Source organism: Scyliorhinus canicula, chromosome 14 (genome assembly GCF_902713615.1).
Source record: "Scyliorhinus canicula chromosome 14, sScyCan1.1, whole genome shotgun sequence".
Classification (NCBI taxonomy): Eukaryota; Metazoa; Chordata; class Chondrichthyes; order Carcharhiniformes; family Scyliorhinidae; genus Scyliorhinus; species Scyliorhinus canicula.
The window spans coordinates 4,112,654-4,132,918 of NC_052159.1; the positions used below are offsets into that span (position 1 = coordinate 4,112,654).

At 50.4% G+C, this 20,265-nt stretch overlaps 1 non-coding gene across 1 annotated transcript; it reads left to right on the forward strand.

Moving 5' to 3' along the window:
• The first annotated feature begins 340 nt into the window (after window positions 1–340).
• trnaq-cug lies at window positions 341–412 on the forward strand. The gene has a single exon. It is a non-coding gene; the product is annotated as a tRNA-Gln (tRNA).
• The last annotated feature ends 19,853 nt before the right edge of the window (window positions 413–20,265 follow it).

The window sequence follows — 20,265 nt, forward strand, 5'->3', positions numbered from 1 at the left end:
GAGGCCTTTCCTGACGACTCCAAATAACCCGGAAAGCCTCGGAAAATAAAAAGGGGCAGGAATCTCAACTTTTGCTCGCATAATGGGAACGTCACTTCCGGAGATGTGACCGTTGGGCTCTTCTTGCGTCTTAAGCGAATAATTTTTATTCACTCCCAGCCTGAGGTTATTTTCAAGTCAAACCGAAAGGAAATCCCTCAGCAGATCCAAATTTAACATGTTATCTGTGTCTGTGCGAGTCACGTGGTGAGGCTGTGACCAATGGCAGCGCTCATACTGATGGGCGGTGCGGCAATGGCGTATCTGAAATACGCCTCCCAGCGGCTGGCTGAACAGCTCGGGTTCCGTGGTGTAATGGTTAGCACTCTGGACTCTGAATCCAGCGATCCGAGTTCAAATCTCGGCGGAACCTGACTTTTTTTGGCCACTTTTTCACCCTCCCATTTATACACAGCTCAGGAACCACCTGACACAGTCCAATGTGGCTACTATTACACAGCATGGAAGGAAGGCCATTCGGGCCATCTTGTTCGTGCTAGCTAAAAAAAGATAAATTAAAGAAAGGTATAAAATAAAATAAAACAACGCTGGAAATACTCCACAGTATATTTCTTTGAAAATATTTTATTGAAGCATTTGTCATTTTCACAGTTTAACACATTAACATTTCTTAAAAGAAAAACCCGCGTGGGTCGATACATGCAAAAAAAGCCTAAAAATCAATTTATTTTTAAATTTAAGCAACATATTTTTAAAGCTCAATTTGATAGACAAGGGAAGAACAAAGAAAAGTACAGCACAGGAATAGGCCCTTCGGCCCTCCAGGCCCGTGCCAACCATGCTGCCCGTCTAAACTAAAATCCTCTACACTTCCTGGGTCCGTATCCCTCTATTAAAGAACAAAGAAAAGAGTCAAAGGTTATGGGGGGGTCAGTGGATTATGGAGTTGAGGCCACAGTCAGATCATACATAATAAAAACAGCAAATGCTGGAAGATCTCAGAGGGTCAGCTGCAACCTTTCGAGTCCAACACGACTCTCCTTTGAACCTCTCCAAATAACCCTCCGGACTTCATATTCACACTAAAGGCAGTGGTCTACTTTCATATCAGACCAACGTGGCTCAGGCTGGAGATGCCGAATAGCCTAATCCTGATCCAAATGTGTATGATCCACACTCTCGGGCAGCAGGGTAGCATGGTGGTTAGCATAAATGCTTCACAGCTCCAGGGTCCCAGGTTCGATTCCCGGCTGGGTCACTGTCTGTGTGGAGTCTGCACGTCCTCCCCCTGTGTGCGTGGGTTTCCTCCGGGTGCTCCGGTTTCCTCCCACAGTCCAAAGATGTGCGGGTTAGGTGGATTGGCCATGCTAAATTGCCCGTAGTGTCCTAATAAAAGTAAGGTTAAGGGGGGGTTGTTGGGTTACAGGTATAGGGTGGATATGTGGGTTTGAGTAGGGTGATCATGGCTCGGCACAACATTGAGGGCCGAAGGGCCTGTTCTGTGCTGTACTGTTCTATGTTCTATGTCTATGTAGCATCTGCAGGGAGCGAGGAAGAGAGTTAATGTTTCAGGTCAAGGTAACCTGCCATCAGAACAGAGGTCAGGTCATCTCCAGCTGCTGTCAACTCCGTTTCTCCCCCGAGAATACTGCCCAGCCTGCTGAACGTGTCCAGCCTGTTTTATTTCACATTTCCAGCAACTGCGGTATTTTGCTTTCTTGTTAGTCTTGTCCAACTTAATAATAATCTTTATTGTCACACATGGGCTGACATTAACACTGCTGTTAACTAACACTGCTGTGACTAACAGGGGCTGGTTTAGCTAGGGGCCGGTTTAGCTCACTGGGCTAAATCGTTGGCTTTTAAAGCAGACCAAGCAGGCCAGCAGTACCGTTCGATTCCCGTACCAGCCTCCCCGGACAGGTGCCGGAATGTGGCGACTAGGGGCTTTTCACAGTAACTTCATTGAAGCCTACTCGTGACAATAAGCGATTTTCATTTCATTTCATTTCAATGAGGTTACTGTGAAAAGCCCCTAGTTGCCACACTCCGGCGCCTGTTCGAGTACACTGAGGGAGAACTCAGAATGTCCAATTCACCTAACAAGCACGTCTTTCGGCACTTGTGGGAGGAAACCGGAGCACCCGGAGGAAACCCACTGATGCGACCATCAATTCACTCAAAGACTCATGTCGAAGTAAACAGTGGTTTTAATCAACTTACAACTGTGCCTGCCTGCGACCGGTACAATACTGAAGGCGGTCCCGCAGGTCTGCTGCTTTTATACTTCCTCTAAAGGGCGGAGCCATGGGCGGAGCCTGTACATGCTCCAAAATCTCCCCCTGTGGGTGAAGCCACACAATGGCCCATAGATGGAGCCCACAGGGTTAATAACATAGTATAACGTAATACAGTATACTGGTGAATTAACAGTATTTATACATTCACCACACCCAAGCAGACACGGGGATAATGTGCAAACTCCGAACAAACAGTGACCCAAGCCTAGAATCGAACATGGGACCCTGGCGCTGTGAAGCAATAGTGCTAATTACTGTGCTACCGTGCTACCCCATTCCACTGTCCAGCTCTTTCTCTGTGGCTACAGGGCTGTCAACCCTCCCCGATTTGCCTAGAGCCTACTGGAATCGGTGTGAATCTCCCAGTGGCCAAATAAAGCAGTCCGGGATATTTTAAAATGATATTTTAAACAAATTGGCCCCAGATCTTGACATCACCAACTACCAAGAAGGGGGGCTGAATTCCCAACTCCCAGCATGAGGCGTTGCCACACAGTGAACAGATGTACAGTTAGAACTGTTCTCCTTGGGGGCTGAGAGGAGATTTGATAGATTTGTTCAAAATCATGAGGGACAGAGTGATGCAACCATCAATTAACTTGAGACATGAGTAGAAGTAAACTGTGGCTTTAATCAACTTAGAACAGTGCCTGCCTGCGACTGAACCAATGCTGAGAACCGCCTACAGGTCGACTGCTCCATGGGTTGAGCCCATACAGGCCCCAACATGTTCCCCGATGGATAATGCCACACAATGGCCCATAGGAGAAGCCCACAAGGGCAACAGCACAGATACAAATACACTGGTGGATTATTGGTATAACACATTCACCACACAGAGGTAGATGGGAGAAACTGCTCCCGTTTGTGAAAGGCCCAAGAATGAGAGGACACAGGTTTAAAGTGATTTGCAAAAGAAGCAAATGTGATGTGAGAAAAACCTTTCCCACACGCGTGGTTTGGGCCTGGATTACGCTGCCTGGCAGTGTGGCGGAGGCAGGTTCAATCGAGGCTTTCTGGAGGGCATTAGATGATTATTTGAATAGAAACAGTGTGCAGGGGAATGGGGGGAATTGGCAATGGCACCAAGTCATGATGCTCGATAGAACTCCAGCTGAGGACGTATTAGAGGAACATCAGCTGCTGCTGCAAATCCGGGTGAAGAAGGATTCCTGTCCAACCTCAGTGACGATGCCATCACCACCATCTTCAAGGTGGCAGGGCCAACAGTGGGAACTACCGAGGAATCTCCCTACTCGCCATTGCCGGGTATATCATCACCCAAACCTTCCCTAACCACCTTCTCCCAATCGCTGAAGAAATCCTTCCGGAACACCAATGTGACTCCCAATCAAACCATGAAACAGCAGACATGGTTTTTACTGCTTGGCAACGAGAAATTTCAGGAGCAACGACAGTCTGCCTGGCCTTCATCGATCTGACTCAGTCAATGGGGAAGTGCTATAGAAGGTCCTGTGAAAAGGCTGGCTGGCCAGGGAAATTCATCAACATCCTCTGACTCCTCCACAACGTAACTGAATGACTTTATAATATAATATATTATAATAATAGCATAATAATATATTATTATTATGTTATATTGTATTATTATATTTCCAAGTCGGGGTGGTGAGTGACTTGGAGGGGAACCTCCAGGTGGTGGGGTTCCCAGGTATCTGCTGCCCTTGTCCTTCTAGATGGTAGTGGTCTGAGGACCCTTGGTGAGTTCCTGCAGTGCATCTTGTAGATGGTACACACTGTTTGTCGGTGGTGGAGGGAGTGAATTTTGTGGATGGGATGCCAATCAAGCGGCTGCTTTGTGCTGGATGGTGTCGAGCTTCTTGAGTGTTGTTGGAGATGCACTCATCCAGGCAAGTGGAGAGTATTCCATCACACTCCTGACTTGTGCCTTGTAGATGGTGGACAGGCTTTGGGGGGTCAGGAGGTGAGTTACTCGCCGTAGGGTTCCTAGCCTTTGACCTGCCCTGGTAGCCACAGTATTAATGTGGCTGGGTCCAGTTCAGTCTCTGATCAATGGTAACCCCCAGGATGTTGATTGTGGGGGATTCAGCGATGGTCATGCCATTGAATGTCAAGGGGCAATGGTTAGATTCTCTTGTTGGAGATGGTCACTGCCTGGCAGATCCCCACACCACAAGGACTGCAGTGGTTCAAGAAGGCAGCTCGCCACCTCCTCAGGGGTAATTAGGAATGGTCTCGCCAGCAATGCCCACATCCTGTGAAACAATAACAAAACTCCTGTAATCATCCGAGAGGTGCCCTGTTCTGCTCATTTAGGTTGAATTTTGAGCTACCTTCTGGAGCTGCTGCAGTCCATCTGTTGTAGGTACACCCTCAGTGCTGTTAGGGAGGAATTTCCAGGATTTTGCCCCAGTGACAGTGAAGGAACGGCGATATATTGTCATGTGAGAGTACCTTTAAGAAATGGATGTTTATGCAATGTACCTTTAAGAAAATAGTGATGTCAGAGAGTGGGTGGAGCTGAGCTCAGTTCGGCCATTTTGAGGTTAGTTCTGGGTTTTAGTTTCAGTTTGAGAAAGCAGCTTGGGTGTGACTGTGTTTTTGGCTGTGAGCTGCATGAAGGAAAAAGCAAGGTGCTGGAGCTGAAGTCAACCAAGCTGATATATCTCTGCCATCCAACAGAAAATATATATTAACCTTAGCCTGGTGTGTTACTGTTTTTGTGGTGAAGTCTTTTGGATGTGTAAAGGAACAGTTTGCAGGATTGGGTAGTGTTGTATTATTTTCGGGGTTATCTTTGAAGTAAGGGGTTTTAAGAGATCCAATGTTCATTTAAAAGGTTAATTCCATGTGGAGTTTGCACATTCTCCCCGTGTTTGCGTGGGTTTCGCCCCCACAACCCAAAAATGTGCAGGTTAGGTGGATTGGCCATGCTAAATTGCCCCTTAATAGAAAAAATAATTGGGTAATCTAAATTTATTTTAAAAAATTAAAAAATAAAAAAATTTAAAAGGTTAAGTTAAATTCATGGAATAAACATTGTTTTGTTTTAAAACCCACGTGTCCATAATTGTAATACTACACCTGGGGAACAAGCCGTGTGCTTCAAAAGCAACAATCCATTAAAGGTGGAAGTTGGTTGAACTCCATGATACATTTTGGGGTTCTGAAAACACCTCTCCCATAACAATATTTCCAAGTCGCGATTGCGAGTGACTTGGAGGGGAACTTTGAGGTGGTGATGATCCCAGGCACTGGATGTCCTTGTTTTTTGAGATGGTAGTCATCATGGGATCACTACAGTGCAAAAGGAGGCCATTCAGCCCATCCAACCCTCTGAGAAAATACTCTACCTCGGCAAACTCCCCAACCGCATTATGCACATCCCTGGACACCAAGGGCAATTTAGTGTGGCCAATCCACCAAACCTGCGCATCTTTGGACTGTGGGATGAAACCCACACAGACACGGGGAGAAAGTGCAAACTCCACACAGACAGTCACCTGAAGTCGGAATTGAACACCGGTCCGTGGCGCTGTGAGGCAGCAGTGCTAACCACTGTGCTACAGTGCCATCATGTGATTGGAAGGTGCTGCCTGAGGAGCCCTGTTGCGATGCTGTGGTGTACCTTGTACATCTTGTGGATACACCTCCTAATTGGCCAGCAAATGGCTGTCACTTATTTTGCTTAGCTGAAACAGGCGCAATGTGTGTACATGTTCTCTCTGTCTGCAAAGCACAGAGTCCTGTGTATGAATATCTGTAGCTTTTGGTACACGTAAGTGCATCACACTGTGAGCTCGACTGACAATCTTAAACTGGTTACCAGGGTAACTCTTGCCACACTGAGGCTTATTTAGCAAATGATATCCAATCGCGGAATAACATCTCGTGTTGGTCACTGTTTTGAGTTTGGAAAGTATGGGCTGTTGGGGACAGTCTGTACATTGCCCATTGTGACCAGCTGAAGGGATATGCTGTTTGATACTATCCGCTGGTCTTTCGGACGTACGGCCTCCGTGCCTAGTGATGAAATTCATTTATCACATTACATATATGTGTGATAGGCAGAATATTTTTTTGGCAGCATCCCGTTAGTAGCGAGCACCACCCATGTTGTTACTGCACAGTAACAGGGTAAATCAGCTAGCTTCACCTGTTGCTCACATTTTTGAGATACCCCTCACCCTTCAACTGAGGTAGACTGGGAACTTTTCAGGGTCAAAAATGATGACCTTCGGCCCGTTCATGAGTTTGTGTGATATACAGCGAGCGATGATCCGGTCAGGGCAGCCATTATCCTGCAGGATGATCTTGATGCTCCCTACTTCAGCATCATGCGTGCATGGTGAGAAAATAACCCGGGGCCTAATTGCAAGGTTGCCAATAAGACCAACCTTACAGCGCGTGGAACTGTAAGAATCCCAACGTGTACATTGACCAGTGAAGGTGAGCTTGTGATCGACCAAGGCAGAGAACTGCCTGGCAGATTCATCAATTAGTACGTCAAGGAAAGGGAGCAGTGACAAATGGTGCTGAACATTGTGCAATGGTCAATGTGCATCCCAATTCTGACCTTATGATGGAAGGAAGGTCCTTGATGAAGCAGCTGAAGGTGGTTGGGTCGAGGACACTACCCTGAGGGACACCTGCAGTGATGTCCCAGGACTGAGATGATTGACCTCCACAATCACAGCCAGTAATAAGGGACGCATGAGGAGACAGGACACTACACCCGAGTGTGATGGAGACCGAGTGAACAGTGAATTAGGTTTATATGGGTGTTTGGTGCATGGGATGAGGTCAATTGCAACTGGAAGTGTATTGAGCGTTAATCGGATTTATCAGTAACAGTAGGATTCATCAATAGTTGTAAGGTTTCATTAAACTAAGGCCAAGTAAAGTTAATAAAGTAAACCAAAGTAAAATAAAGTTAACATTAGTGAAGTAAAGTGAAAACATGGCAGGACAGCGCGGTCTTGTGGAATGCCTGTCCTGTAGTATGTGGGAGGTTGTGGATGCTGTCAGTGACATTGACGACCGCATGTACAGGAAATGTCACCAGCTCCAGAAATGTGAGCTCCGGGTTTTGGAGCTCAACTGGTAGTTGGGGATCTGTGGTGCATCCATGAGTTGAAGCTTCTTATTGGCACGTTCAGAGAGATGAGAGCATGGAGGCAGAAAGGAAAAGGGTGACCGGCAGGTATTCCGAGAATCAGGCCGCTAGTTCAGGAATCCCTCGAGGTCCCGTTCGCTAATCAGTTTTCCATTTTGGAAGCTGATGACTGCAGGGCCGGGGATGGGGCACCAGGAGAGGCTCGGCCAAACGGGAGGGCAGGACGAAGAAGGGAAAAGCAATAGTGACAGGGAATTAGGGGAACAGACGGGCGTTCCTGTGGAAGTCGCTGTGACTCCAGGATGATGTTTCAGCTTCCTGGGTGTGCCAGGGTCAAAGATGTCAGCGAGCACCTGCAGGACGTTCTCCTTGGGACGGGTGAACAGTCAGAGGTGTGGTCCACATTGGCACCAATGACTGAGGCAGGAAAGGGCGTGAGGTGCTGAAAGCAGATCTCAAGGAGCTGTGAAGGAGGTGCACAAATAGCGGCTCGAAAGCTCAGGATTAACCCCAGTCCCACCTGCAATCAGATATAGAAATAGGAGCATTGAGGGATTCAACTCGTGGCTAGGAATCTGGCACAGGAGGAGAGGGCATCAGATTTCTCAGGCACTGTGGCCGGTTCTGGGGAAGGCGGGACGTGTACAAGCTGGACTATCTATACCTGAACAGGACTGGGGCGAACATTCTTGCAGGGGAGAATTGCCGGTGTTGTTTGGGGGGGGGGGGGGGGGGTTGGAGTATGCTGACAGGGGGGGGGGCCTGAGTGCGGATTTGGAGTAGGGAATGAGAGATGGAGAATTAGTGAGTGATTCCGAGAGACAGAAGCAGCGTAGGTTAAAAAGTGTACAGCACGGCGGCGCAGTGGTTAGCACTGCTGCCTCACGGCGCCGAGGTCCCAGGTTCGATCCCGGCTCCGGGTCACTGTCCGTGTGGAGTTTGCCCGTTCTCCCCATGTCTGTATGGGTTTCGCCCCAACAACCCTAAAAATGTGCAGGGTAGGTGGATGGGCCATGCTAAATTGCCCCTTAATTGGAAAAAAGGAATTGGGTACTCTAAATTTATTTTTTTAAAAGTGTACAGCACAGCAACTTGGCTGTGTTAAAATGTAGATATGTACATTCAAAGGGAATGGTAATAAAGCTGAGGGTGCAGATCGACACATGGCAACATGATATCATCACAAGGAAGGAAATTTGGCTTAAAGGGGGCAAAAATGACAGTTTAATAATCCTGGATATAACAGTTTCAGGCAGGATACGGGGTGGGGGGGGGGGGGAGTGAGACATTATTGGCTAAAGAATCAATTGGAGCTGTGAGGAGGGAGGATATACTAAATGAAGCATCAAATGAAGCCATGTGAGTTGAGCTCAGAAATACACAAGGGACAACCACACAGCCAGGGGCGCACTATAGGCTCCCAAATAGTGTGAGGGGGGTTAGAAGAGCAAATATTAGGCACATTTCTGAGAACAAAAACAACAGGGCAGTAACCGTTGGGATGTGAACAGTGTGAAATCCACAGAAGGTGCAAAATTCTCGAACCGCATGTGCAACCAAATTGGAGAGGGTTAAACCCTCAGCTGCTGAAGGTAACCATGTCAAAGGACAAGAGAGAATGTAAAGCTGGAGGGGCTGGTTTAGCTCACTGGGCTAAATCGCTGACTTTGAAAGCAGGCCAGCAGCACGGTTCGATTCCCGTACCAGCCTCCCCGGACAGGCGCAGGAATGTGGAGACTAGGGGCTTTTCACAGTAACTTCATTGAAGCCTACTCGTGACAATAAACGATTTTCATTTTTCATTTCATTCATTGAGGAACGTCTATTGGTTAATCATGAACCCAATCTTTCCCTCAACATTGACAACACCCCTTGTGGTTTAACTGCAGAAGATCTTCAACATTTGGTTAAATATCCATTGGACAATCAGAAAAGACTGACTGCGTGACATGAGAGACAGAAAGAGTGTAGGCGGAGTTCTAGGGAATCACCAGGGGGCTCTCTGCTGCCTAATCAGGATGCAGACATAAGAAACTCTGAACCAATCAAGCCACATCCGCCTTGACTAAAACCACAGAGACTGGCTCAGTTAGAGACGGAAATACAGTGCATGGTGGACATGTTGTGGAACAAGCGAAACTGCTGTGGTCCACGGAAAGTCAAGTGGAGTTTGGGAGATCAACGGCCGTGTTGGAGAACAAATCGGTGCTGGCCGCCCCAGACGTTTCCAGACCATATTCCACTTGCATTTATAAAGATGTTTAAGACCCGGAATGCAAGATGATTTTGTTGGAATTTATTATTCCAACAATTCAGTGTTAAAATTGTACATGTCTCCAGAAAGGATAATGTGATTGCGGATGCTTTTTCACGTGTTTAAAGGCGGACCAATAGGGGAAGGGCACATTAATAACAGGGATGATTTAGATGGGTATATGTTTGTGATTGGTGTCTTGCTTACCTCATAATGCAACGTCAGTGCCCTGAAGTTTCATTCTTTAAGGGGGTAAGATATGTAAGGGTTCCTCCTGTTTGTTTCCTGTTTACCCCCTTATTTCCCCTTTCCTTTATTTTGCTGTTACATTTGTGACCCACGGATAATTAAGGGACCTGTGACTTTAAGGCAAAGCAACTTGTAAGTGGCCTGTGCCTTTAAATTCAAGACGAGGATTGCAACAGCGGGAGAGACCAGTGATGACTCAATTTGATTGATTTGGCTGATAGCCAATGAATTGACAAAAGGGGGCGGTGCTCTGCCGGGTGGCAGGAAGTGATTGGATCGGTCACACTTCTCTGGCTTTCAGCGTCACGAGGTTTGTGTTTTCACTTTCGATTCTGCAGACTGGGTGGAGGAATTTAACCAGCACCCCCCCCCCCCCCCCCTCCCCCCAGGAGTATCCAGTTAATTATGACCAAAAGGCCACTGTCAGGACAATCTCTCTCTGCAGAACCGGCTGTGCAAACAGAATCCAGAATCTGAGAACTCTCTCTGCAGAACAATCTGATGTGAAGCCAGAGAGTGGCAAGGTGGCACAATGGTTAGCACTGCTGCATCACAGTGCCAGGGGTACGGGTTTGATTCCAGCCTCGCACCACTGTCTGTGCAGAGTCTGCACGTCCTCCCCGTGTCTGCGCGGGTTTCCTCCGGGTGCTCCGGTTTCCTCCCACAGTCCAAAGATGTGCACGTTAGATGGATTGGCCATGCTAAATTGCCCCTTAGTGCCTAACTATGTGCAGGTTAGGTGGGGATAGAGTTGGGGAGTGGGCCTAGGTAGGGTGCTCTTTCAGAGGGTCAGTGCAGACCCAATGGGCTGAATGGCCTCCTCCTGCTCTGTAGGGATTCTACGATTCTCCTGGAAACTCTGTGAGATGTGCTGCCGAACTGCAAGAAAGATCATTACAGGTGTCATAATATACACCAGTATATCACAGTGCAGACACACACTGATGGACACACAGGGACCAATCGACATGTACAAACAGCGCAGCCAATCACCAGTTAGAATACACACACTATAAAGGCAGAGGGCACCACGGTTCCCGCTCATTCTGGGTGCTGCCTCTCAGTGTAACAAGAACTCATCCAGCCCAGCACAGACTCACACCACGCGCTGAGAGAATCAACTGGTTCGGACAAGGCTTAGGTCTCTAGTTTAAGTTAGCATCATTTAGACCCACAGTCATCGTGTGTTAGTTAGTTAGAAGTAGTTAATAAAATTGAGTTGAACCTTCATCAGTGTTGGAAGTGTCTGTTCATCTCTCAAGCCTACAGTAGCCAACACTTCAACAGGCTGTAGAACAGAGACTTTAAACTACACACATACTGTGAAGAGAGTGTACTGATGAAATCATCATCTGTAACAAGGACGCTTGGCCTTAACATTATTATTTTTCACCCTTGTCCTTCCTTTTTGTGTGTGTTTGTCTTGTGTGTGTGTGTGGGGGGGGGGGCTAGAGGTTGGGGCAGTAAAACAGGGAGTCAGGTGTTAAAGGACATTTAACCAACTGTATTCACTGCATATTTCATATTTGTTCAAGTAATAAATAAACAGTAATGGTGTTTAAACTTACAAACCGGGTGACTGTAATTATTGGGCAGCCAAGGACCAAAGATTTGGGGAGTATTTGTTCATGAATTATTGGTTAATTCAGTTGTGTTGTGACTCCAGGACGAGTGGGGCTGGAATTGACCGCGCCCTGGTCCAGGGATTTGTAACATCACCTAATTTAAGGAAAGATGTAAATGTGTCAGAAGCAATTCAGAGAAAGTTTACGAGACTAACCCCTGGAATGGGAGGGTTGTCTTATGAGGAAAGGTTGAGCCTGTATCCAGTGGAGTGTAGAAGAGTAAGAGGCGACTTAATCAAAACCTTTCAGATCCTGAGGGGTATTGACAGGGTGGATGTGGGTGTGGAAAGGATGTTTCCTCTTGTGGGAGAATCTGGAACAAGGGGGTCACTGCTTAAAAATCAGGGATCGCCCAATAATATAATAATAAATATAATAATATTAATAATATTCAAACAGAGATAAGGGGAATGTTTTCTCTCGGAGGATGTTGAGTGTCTGGAACTCTCTTCCTCAAATGGCAGTGCAAGCAGAATGTTTTTAAGGCAGAGCTAGATAGGATCTTGATTAACAAACGGGGTGAAAGGTTATCGGGGGGGGCAGGAACGTGGGGCTGAGGTTACAAACAAATCAGCCATGATCTTATTGAATGGAGGAGCATGTTTGAGGGGCCGAGTGGCCTACTCCTGATTCACATGGTCATATGTACGTTCGTGCATATAAGAACATAAGAACTCGGAGCAGGAGTCGGCCATCTGGCCCCTCGAGCCTGCTCCGCCATTCAATGAGATCATGGCTGATCTTTTGTGGACTCAGCTCCACTTTCCGGCCCGAACACCATAACCCTTAATCCCTTTATTCTTCAAAAAACTATCTATCTTTACCTTAAAAACATGTAATGAAGGAGCCTCAACTGCTTCACTGGGCAAGGAATTCCATAGATTCACAACCCTTTGGGTGAAGAAGTTCCTCCTAAACACAGTCCTAAATCTACTTCCCCTTATTTTGAGGCTATGTCCCCTAGTTCTGCTTTCACCCGCCAGTGGAAATAACCTGCCCGCATCTATCCTATCTATTCCCTTCATAATTTTAAATGTTTCTATAAGATCCCCCCTCATCCTTCTAAATTCCAATGAGTACAGTCCCAGTCTACTCAACCTCTCCTCGTAATCCAACCCCTTCAGATCTGGGATTAACCTAGTGAATCTCCTCTGCACACGCTGCAGCGCCAGTACGTCCTTTCTCAAGTAAGGAGACCAAAACTGAACACAATACTCCAGGTGTGGCCTCACTAACACCATATGATTTGCCTTCTGTGAGCACGTTCATGTTCATAGAGTGGAAACCTTCTCTATGGACGAATGTGACTGGCTGTTACCAGGGAGCTCTCAAGGTCACGTGTGTGCAGTCAATGGCCCCTTGTACGGCTTTCGGGATCCAAGCAGAATTAGACAAATTGGTGCACATTCCTGCACAGGACATCTGTCCCTTCTCGGATGCACTTGTGTGTGGCTGACTGGGAGATACCACACAGGTTCCCAGTGGAACTCTGAAAGGACATTTAAGGAAGCAGTGGTACATTCACATCACCGGCACGGGAGTCCCTCCAAGGCCCCAGGTCATCGTGGAGGAGCTGACAGATGTGAGCAACCACATTCTGGGACATGCTAATGTGGCTATGGCATTGCGTTTGGCTTAACTGTAGCTAGCTGCACTGCCCACGATACGCTGTATGGTCACAACAATGCTTGCCGTTGCAATGGGCATCCTACTTGAGGCCCCTCTCCCTCTTGCTGCTCAGGCCCAAGCCCCTCCTGGTCCTGTGCCAACCTGCAACAGGCTCTCACCCTCCTCATCTGGACAGGAACCAGGCAAAAGGCTGGACCGCCTGCATCATCCAGGCCTGTGGATCTGGGAACGAATTGAAGTAATAAATCAAGTGACCATAGTCATGACAGACTCCCGTCCATCTCGGAACCAGCAAAGTCATTACTAACCCCTTCGCCTGTCCATTTACACATGACATCGCCACCCCATCCCTTCCTGGTGAAGGATATCTTAGAGGACCAGCGATGGGAGTTCCTCTCGTTCAAACTGTGACTGGAGACATTGCTCTTTGACCAATGCGATGAGAGCCATGTGTACCATTGGCATGGGCAGCACGGTAGCATTGTGGATCGCACAATTGCTTCACAGCTCCAGGGTCCCAGGTTCGATTCCCGGCTTGGGTCACTGTCTGTGCGGAGTCTGCATGTTCTCCCCGTGTGTGCGTGGGTTTCCTCCGGGTGCTCCGGTTTCCTCCCACATTCCAAAGATGTGCAGGTTAGGTGGATTGGCCGTGCTAAATTGCCCTTAGTGTACAAAATTGCCCTTAGTGTTGGGAGGGGTTACTGGGTTATGGGAATAGGGTGGAGGTGCTGACCTTGGGTAGGGTGCTCTTTCCAAGAGCCGGTGCACAACCGATGGGCCGAATGGCCTCCTTCTGCACTGTAAATTCTATGTAAGAACCTCGCTTCTGACATTATTCTGCTTCTCTCCACCACCACTGAGATTCTAAAGAGAGACCATTGCCCTGGAGCAGAGAAAGACGACCACATGGGCCCTTTGTCAGCCACAACCATTCACTCGGGAGGATGGAGGTTTGGATTTGGGAGGTGGCTACCATCTCCAGCTGAAGCCCCACGGAGGAATCCCCCTCCCTCACCCTGCCCCTGACAGCAGATAGTAAACGGCACAGAATGAACGGCCCATCTGGGGCCTTGAGGCAATGAGGTCCACGATCCGGGATCAAACCTGTCGCTGTGTGGGCTTCACCATCGAAAGAAGAACAAGGTGGTTCTCATCCAATTGCCTGTTAATTATTAAAGTGCCTCTTTTGGAGGCCAATTGTGTTCACCATGAACTCCACCCAACTGAAAAGATCCTCCTCCCACTTTGAGGGATCGCAGTTTCAGAGTGACAGTGTTCAATTCAGCAGCACGGTAGCATGGTGGTTAGCATAAATGCTTCACAGCTCCAGGGTCCCAGGTTCGGTTCCCGGCTGGGTCACTGTCTGTGCGGAGTCTGCACGTCCTCCCTGTGTGTGCGTGGGTTTCCTCCGGGTACTCCGGTTTCCTCCCACAGTCCAAAGATGTGTGGGTTAGGTGGATTGGCCATGCTAAATTGCCCGTAGTGTCCTAAAAGTAAGGTTAAGGGGGAGTTGTTGGGTTACGGGTATAGAGTGGATACGTGGGTTTGAGTAGGGTGATCATGGCTCGGCACCGAGGGCCGAACGGCCTGTTCTGTGCTGTACTGTTCTATGTTCTATATTCTAATTGGCACCCAATCTGAGTCAAAGGAATGGTTCAATTCCGACTTTGGGTCACTGTCTGTGCGGAGTCTGCACGCTCTCCCAGTGTCTGCGTGGATTTACTCCGGTTTCCTCCCACAGTCCAAAGACGTGCAGTTTAGGTGGATTGGCCATGATAGCTTACCCTTAGTGTCTAAAGGTTGGGTGGAGTTACTGGGATAGGGTGGGGGATTGGCCCTAGGTAGGGATGCCCTTTCGCAGGGTCAGTGCATATAACCACTGTAGTGATGTGTACTTGCAGTAGCCATGATGTGGAGATGCCGGCGTTGGACTGGGGTGAGCACAGTAAGAAGTCTGACACCAGGTTAAAGTCCAACAGGTTTGTTTCAAACACGAGCTTTCGTACCGAAAGCTCGTGTTTGAAACAAACCTGTTGGACTTTAACCTGGTGTTGTAAGACTTCTTACTGTACTTGCAGTAGTGGGATGTATGCCTGTACCTGTAATACAGGTTCCTCCGGTCAGCCCCTGCCGGCTAGCTCCGCCCACAGGGAGCTTGTGTATAAATATGCATGAGAGCCACTCAGACCCTAGTCTACAGTTGCAAATGGAGGAATAGCATTGCACAGCAATAAAGCCTGTATTGTACTACTCTCTCGGCTTTGAGTATAATTGTTAGCGCTACAATTTATTGCTGTACGATTTCCCGTTCACCATGGACATCAGAGTCAAGCCTGACCGTCTGCAGCTGGATCCGCAGTCGCCTCACGCCAGAAAAGACTTTGATCACTGGCTCGCAGTCTTCGAGGCCTACATCTCTTCAGCAGACCCTCCCCCGACGGAGGCTCAGAAAAAGCAACTCCTGTACTCCAGACTTAGCTCCAGCGTCTTTCCGCTCATTCGAGATGCGACCGACTACACCGCAGATATGGAACTGCTCAAGGAGAATTATGCACCATCGACGAACACCCTGTTTGCGAGGCATCAACTTTCTACTCACGTCCAGCAGCCGGGTGAGTCGATTGAGGACTTCTGGAGGGCCCTTATACCTCTGGTACGAGACTGCGACTGCCGGGCCCTCACAGCCGCGGAACATTCGGACTTACTCATGCGCGATGCCTTCGTTACAGGCATTGCATCGGACCCCATCCGGCAACGACTGCTGGAAGGGGCCGCCCCCGACCTCGCGGCCGTAAAGGCCCTGGCGCTCTCCATGACTGCCACCTCCCGTAGTGCGCGATCATACTCCGCTAGCCGCTCGGCCCACCCGTCCTACCCCTCATGGACCCCACAAACGGCCCCCCCAGCAGCCGCCCCCGCGCACTATACCTGCGCTGCCCGCCGCACCACACCCCCTGGGGGTCCCCACTGTTACTTCTGCGGTCAGCAGAAGCACCCCCGCCAGTGCTGCCCGGCCCGCACAGCGACCTGCAAAGTTTGTGGCAAGAAAGGCCACTTTGCAGCGGTGTGTCAGTCCCGGACGTTCGCCGCTATCGCACCGCAGGTCCCCTCGCCTCAGCCGCTCCCTCAATGGGCCCCGCCGTCCACTTCCCCCGACCCCACGTCCGATCAGTGGGCGCCGCCATCTTTTGCCGACCCCGCCACGTGCGCTCCATGGGCGCCGCCATCTTCATCCACCACCACCGCCATGTGCATTCTATGGGCTCCGCCATTTTGTCCCGACCCCACAACGTGCGCTCCATGGGCGGCGCCATTTTACCCACAGGTACTCCAGACGCCGCCATTTTGTCCTCCCCCCGGGACGGGGCCACGGGACACGGGTCGCTACCGCTCCTCGCCAGACTCATCTGACTCGACCGCCGATCGCCCGCTACTCGCCTCCGTTACGCTCGACCAGTCGCGTCCTCGCAACCTGGCACCCTCTTCCACATCGGTGCTGGTCAACGGCCACGTGACCTCCTGCCTCATTGACTCCGGGAGCACCGAGAGCTTCGTCCACCCGGACACGGTAAGGCGCTATTCCCTTGTGGTCCATCCCGCCGACCGGCAGATCTCTCTCGCCTCCGGGTCCCACTCTGTCCCAATCCGGGGTTTCTGCCTGGTTAAACTCACTGTACAGGGCGTGGAATTCGACCGTTTCCGTCTGTACATTCTCCCCAACCTCTGCGCGTCACTCTTACTAGGCCTGGATTTCCAATGCAATCTCCAGAGCCTCACCCTCAAATTCGGCGGACCCCTACCTCCCCTCACCGTTTGCGGCCTCGCGGCCCTCAAGGTCGAGCCTCCCTCACTCTTTGCCAATCTGACCGCAGACTACAAGCCCGTCGCCACCAGGAGCAGACGGTACAGCACCCAGGACAAGGCCTTCATCAGGTCCGAAGTCCAGCGGCTGCTTCGGGAGGGTATCATCGAGGCCAGCAACAGTCCTTGGAGAGCCCAGGTGGTAGTGGTTAAGACCGGGGAGAAGCACAGGATGGTCATGGACTACAGCCAGACCATCAACCGGTACACGCAGCTCGACGCGTACCCCCTCCCTCACATATCTGATATGGCCAATCAGATTGCACAGTACCGGGTCTTCTCTACTATTGACCTGAAATCCGCCTACCACCAGCTCCCCATCCGTAAATCGGACCGTCCCTACACTGCCTTTGAGGCGGACGGTCGTCTGTACCAATTTCTGAGGGTTCCCTTCGGCGTCACGAATGGAGTGTCGGTATTTCAACGAGAAATGGACCGAATGGTTGACCGGTACGGACTGCAGGCCACCTTCCCGTACCTCGACAATGTCACCATCTGCGGCCATGACCAGCAGGACCATGATGCCAACCTTACTAAATTCCTCCACACCGCATCGCTCCTTAATCTCACGTACAACAAGGAGAAGTGCGTGTTCCGCACAGACAGCTTAGCCATCCTTGGCTACGTAGTCCAAAACGGACTACTGGGGCCCGATCCCGACCGCATGCGCCCCCTCATGGAGCTCCCCCTCCCTCACTGCCCCAAGGCCCTCAAACGCTGCCTTGGGTTCTTTTCGTACTACGCCCAGTGGGTCCCACAATACGCGGACAAGGCCCGCCCACTTATCCAGTCCACACATTTTCCCCTCACGGCCGAGACACAACAGGCCTTCGCCCGTATTCGCTCGGACATAGCCAGGGCCGGGATGCACGCAGTAGACGAGACACTGTCCTTCCAAGTAGAAAGCGACGCTTCAAATGTCGCACTTGCCGCCACGCTGAATCAGCCAGGCAGACCCGTGGCATTCTTTTCACACACCCTCCACGCCTCCGAAATTCGGCATTCCTCTGTTGAAAAGGGGGCCCAGGCTATCGTTGAAGCGGTGCGGCACTGGAGGCATTACCTGGCCGGCAGGAGATTCACTCTCCTCACTGACCAACGGTCGGTAGCCTTCATGTTCAACAACACACAGCGGGGCAAGATCAAGAATGACAAAATCTTGCGGTGAAGAATCGAGCTCTCCACCTTTAACTACGAGATCTTGTATCGCCCCGGCAAGCTCAACGAGCCCCCAGACGCCCTCTCCCGAGGTACATGTGCCAGCGCACAAGTGAACCAGCTCCGTGCCTTGCACGAGAGCCTTTGCCATCCGAGGGTCACTCGCTTGTACCATCTAATCAAAGCCCACAATCTGCCCTACTCCGTCGAGGAAGTACGGACAGTCACCAGAGACTGCCAGGTCTGTGCCGAGTGCAAGCCGCACTCCTACCGGCCAGATCGCGCGCGCCTGGTGAAAGCGTCCCGCCCCTTTGAACGCCTCAGTGTGGATTTCAAAGGGCCCCTCCCCTCCACCAACCGCAACACGTACATCCTTAGTGTGGTCGATGAATTCTCTAGGTTCCCCTTCGCCATCCCATGCCCGGATATGACGTCTGCCACCGTCATCAAGGCCCTGGATTCCATTTTCGCTCTGTTCAGTTTCCCCGACTACATCCACAGCGACAGGGGACCCTCATTCATGAGCGATGAGCTGCAGGGGTATCGCCTCCAGCAGGACGACCAGCTACAACCCCCGGGGAAACGGGCAGGTAGAGAGGGAGAACGGGACGGTTTGGAGGGCCATCCAGCTGGCCCTACGGTCCAGGAACCTCCCAGCCGCTCGCTGGCAGCACCCCTCCCTGACGCGCTCCATTCGAGGCAGCACGGTAGCACAGTGGTTAGCACAATTGCTTCACAGCTCTAGGGTCCCAGGTTCGATTCCGGCTTGGGTCACTCTCTGTGCGGAGTCTGCACGTTCTCCCCATGTGTGTGTGGGTTTCCTCCGGGTGCTCCGGTTTCCTCCCACAGTCCAAAGATGTGCAGGTTAGGTGGATTGGCCATGCTAAATTCCCCTTAGTGTCCAAAACTGCCCTTAGTGTTGGGTGGGGTTACTGGGTTACGGGGATAGGGTGGAGTTGTTGACCTTGGGTAGGATGCTCTTTCCAAGAGCCGGTTCAGACTCGATGGGCCGAATGGCCTCCTTCTGCACTGTAAATTCTATGTAAAATTCCATTTGGTCGCTACCGTGCACCGCAACTAACAGTACACCCCATGACCGTGTTTTTGCCTTCCCTCGGAAGTCTCCATCCGAGGTGTCGCTCCGACGTGGCTCACGACTCCGGGCCCAGTCCTTCTCCATAGGCATGTCCGGCACCACAAGGCGGAACCCCTGGTGGACAAAGTACGCCTTCTCCACGCCAACCCTCAGTATGCCTACGTGGAGTTCCCCGACGGCCGCCAGGACACAGTCTCGCTCCGGGACCTGGCTCCCTCAGGTGCCGATCCCATGCCCACGCCCCCTTTTCCCCCCGCGCCAACCTCCTTTTCCCCGGCGCCCCCCTATTCGTCCCCACCAGGTCCATCCCTCGTCCCCCTGCCCACACTGGAGGACACGGAAGATTTCGGCTCGCTCTCGGAAGATTTCGGCTCGCTCTCGGAGTCATCCCGCCAGCAGCCAGCACCAACACCGCCAGCACCTGCACCGACATCGCCACCTCAGCTACGCCAATCACAGCGGAACATTCGACCGCCGGTTCGGCTCAACCTGTGACCTGCTGACCAGATGGACTCTTGGTTTTCTTTGTTTGGACCCTCTTGTAAATAGCTCATCCTTTGTTTTATAGTTACACGTCACCCCCGCCGGACTCATTTTTATAGGGGGTAAATGTGGTGAGATAACCACTGTAGTTATGTGTACTGCAGTAGGGGGATGTATGGCTGTACCTGTAATACAGGTTCCTCCGGTAAGCCCCTGCTGGCTAGCTCCGCCCACAGGGAGCTTGTGTATAAATATCCATGTGAGTCACTCAGACCCGAGTCTACAGTTGCAGCCGGAGGAATAGCATCGCACAGCAATAAAGCCTCTATTGTACTACTCTCTCCTCTTTGGGTATAATTGTTAGCGCTACAAGGGCCGAATTGATTCTATGATGATGATGATGTGTGAGTGGTTCTCATGAAAGGCCACAGCAGCAACAGCTCATTTCCAAGTTGTTGGAAGAAATGAAGCTCACCAGGTACAGGCCACAGACAGGGAGCTGAATTTGGAGA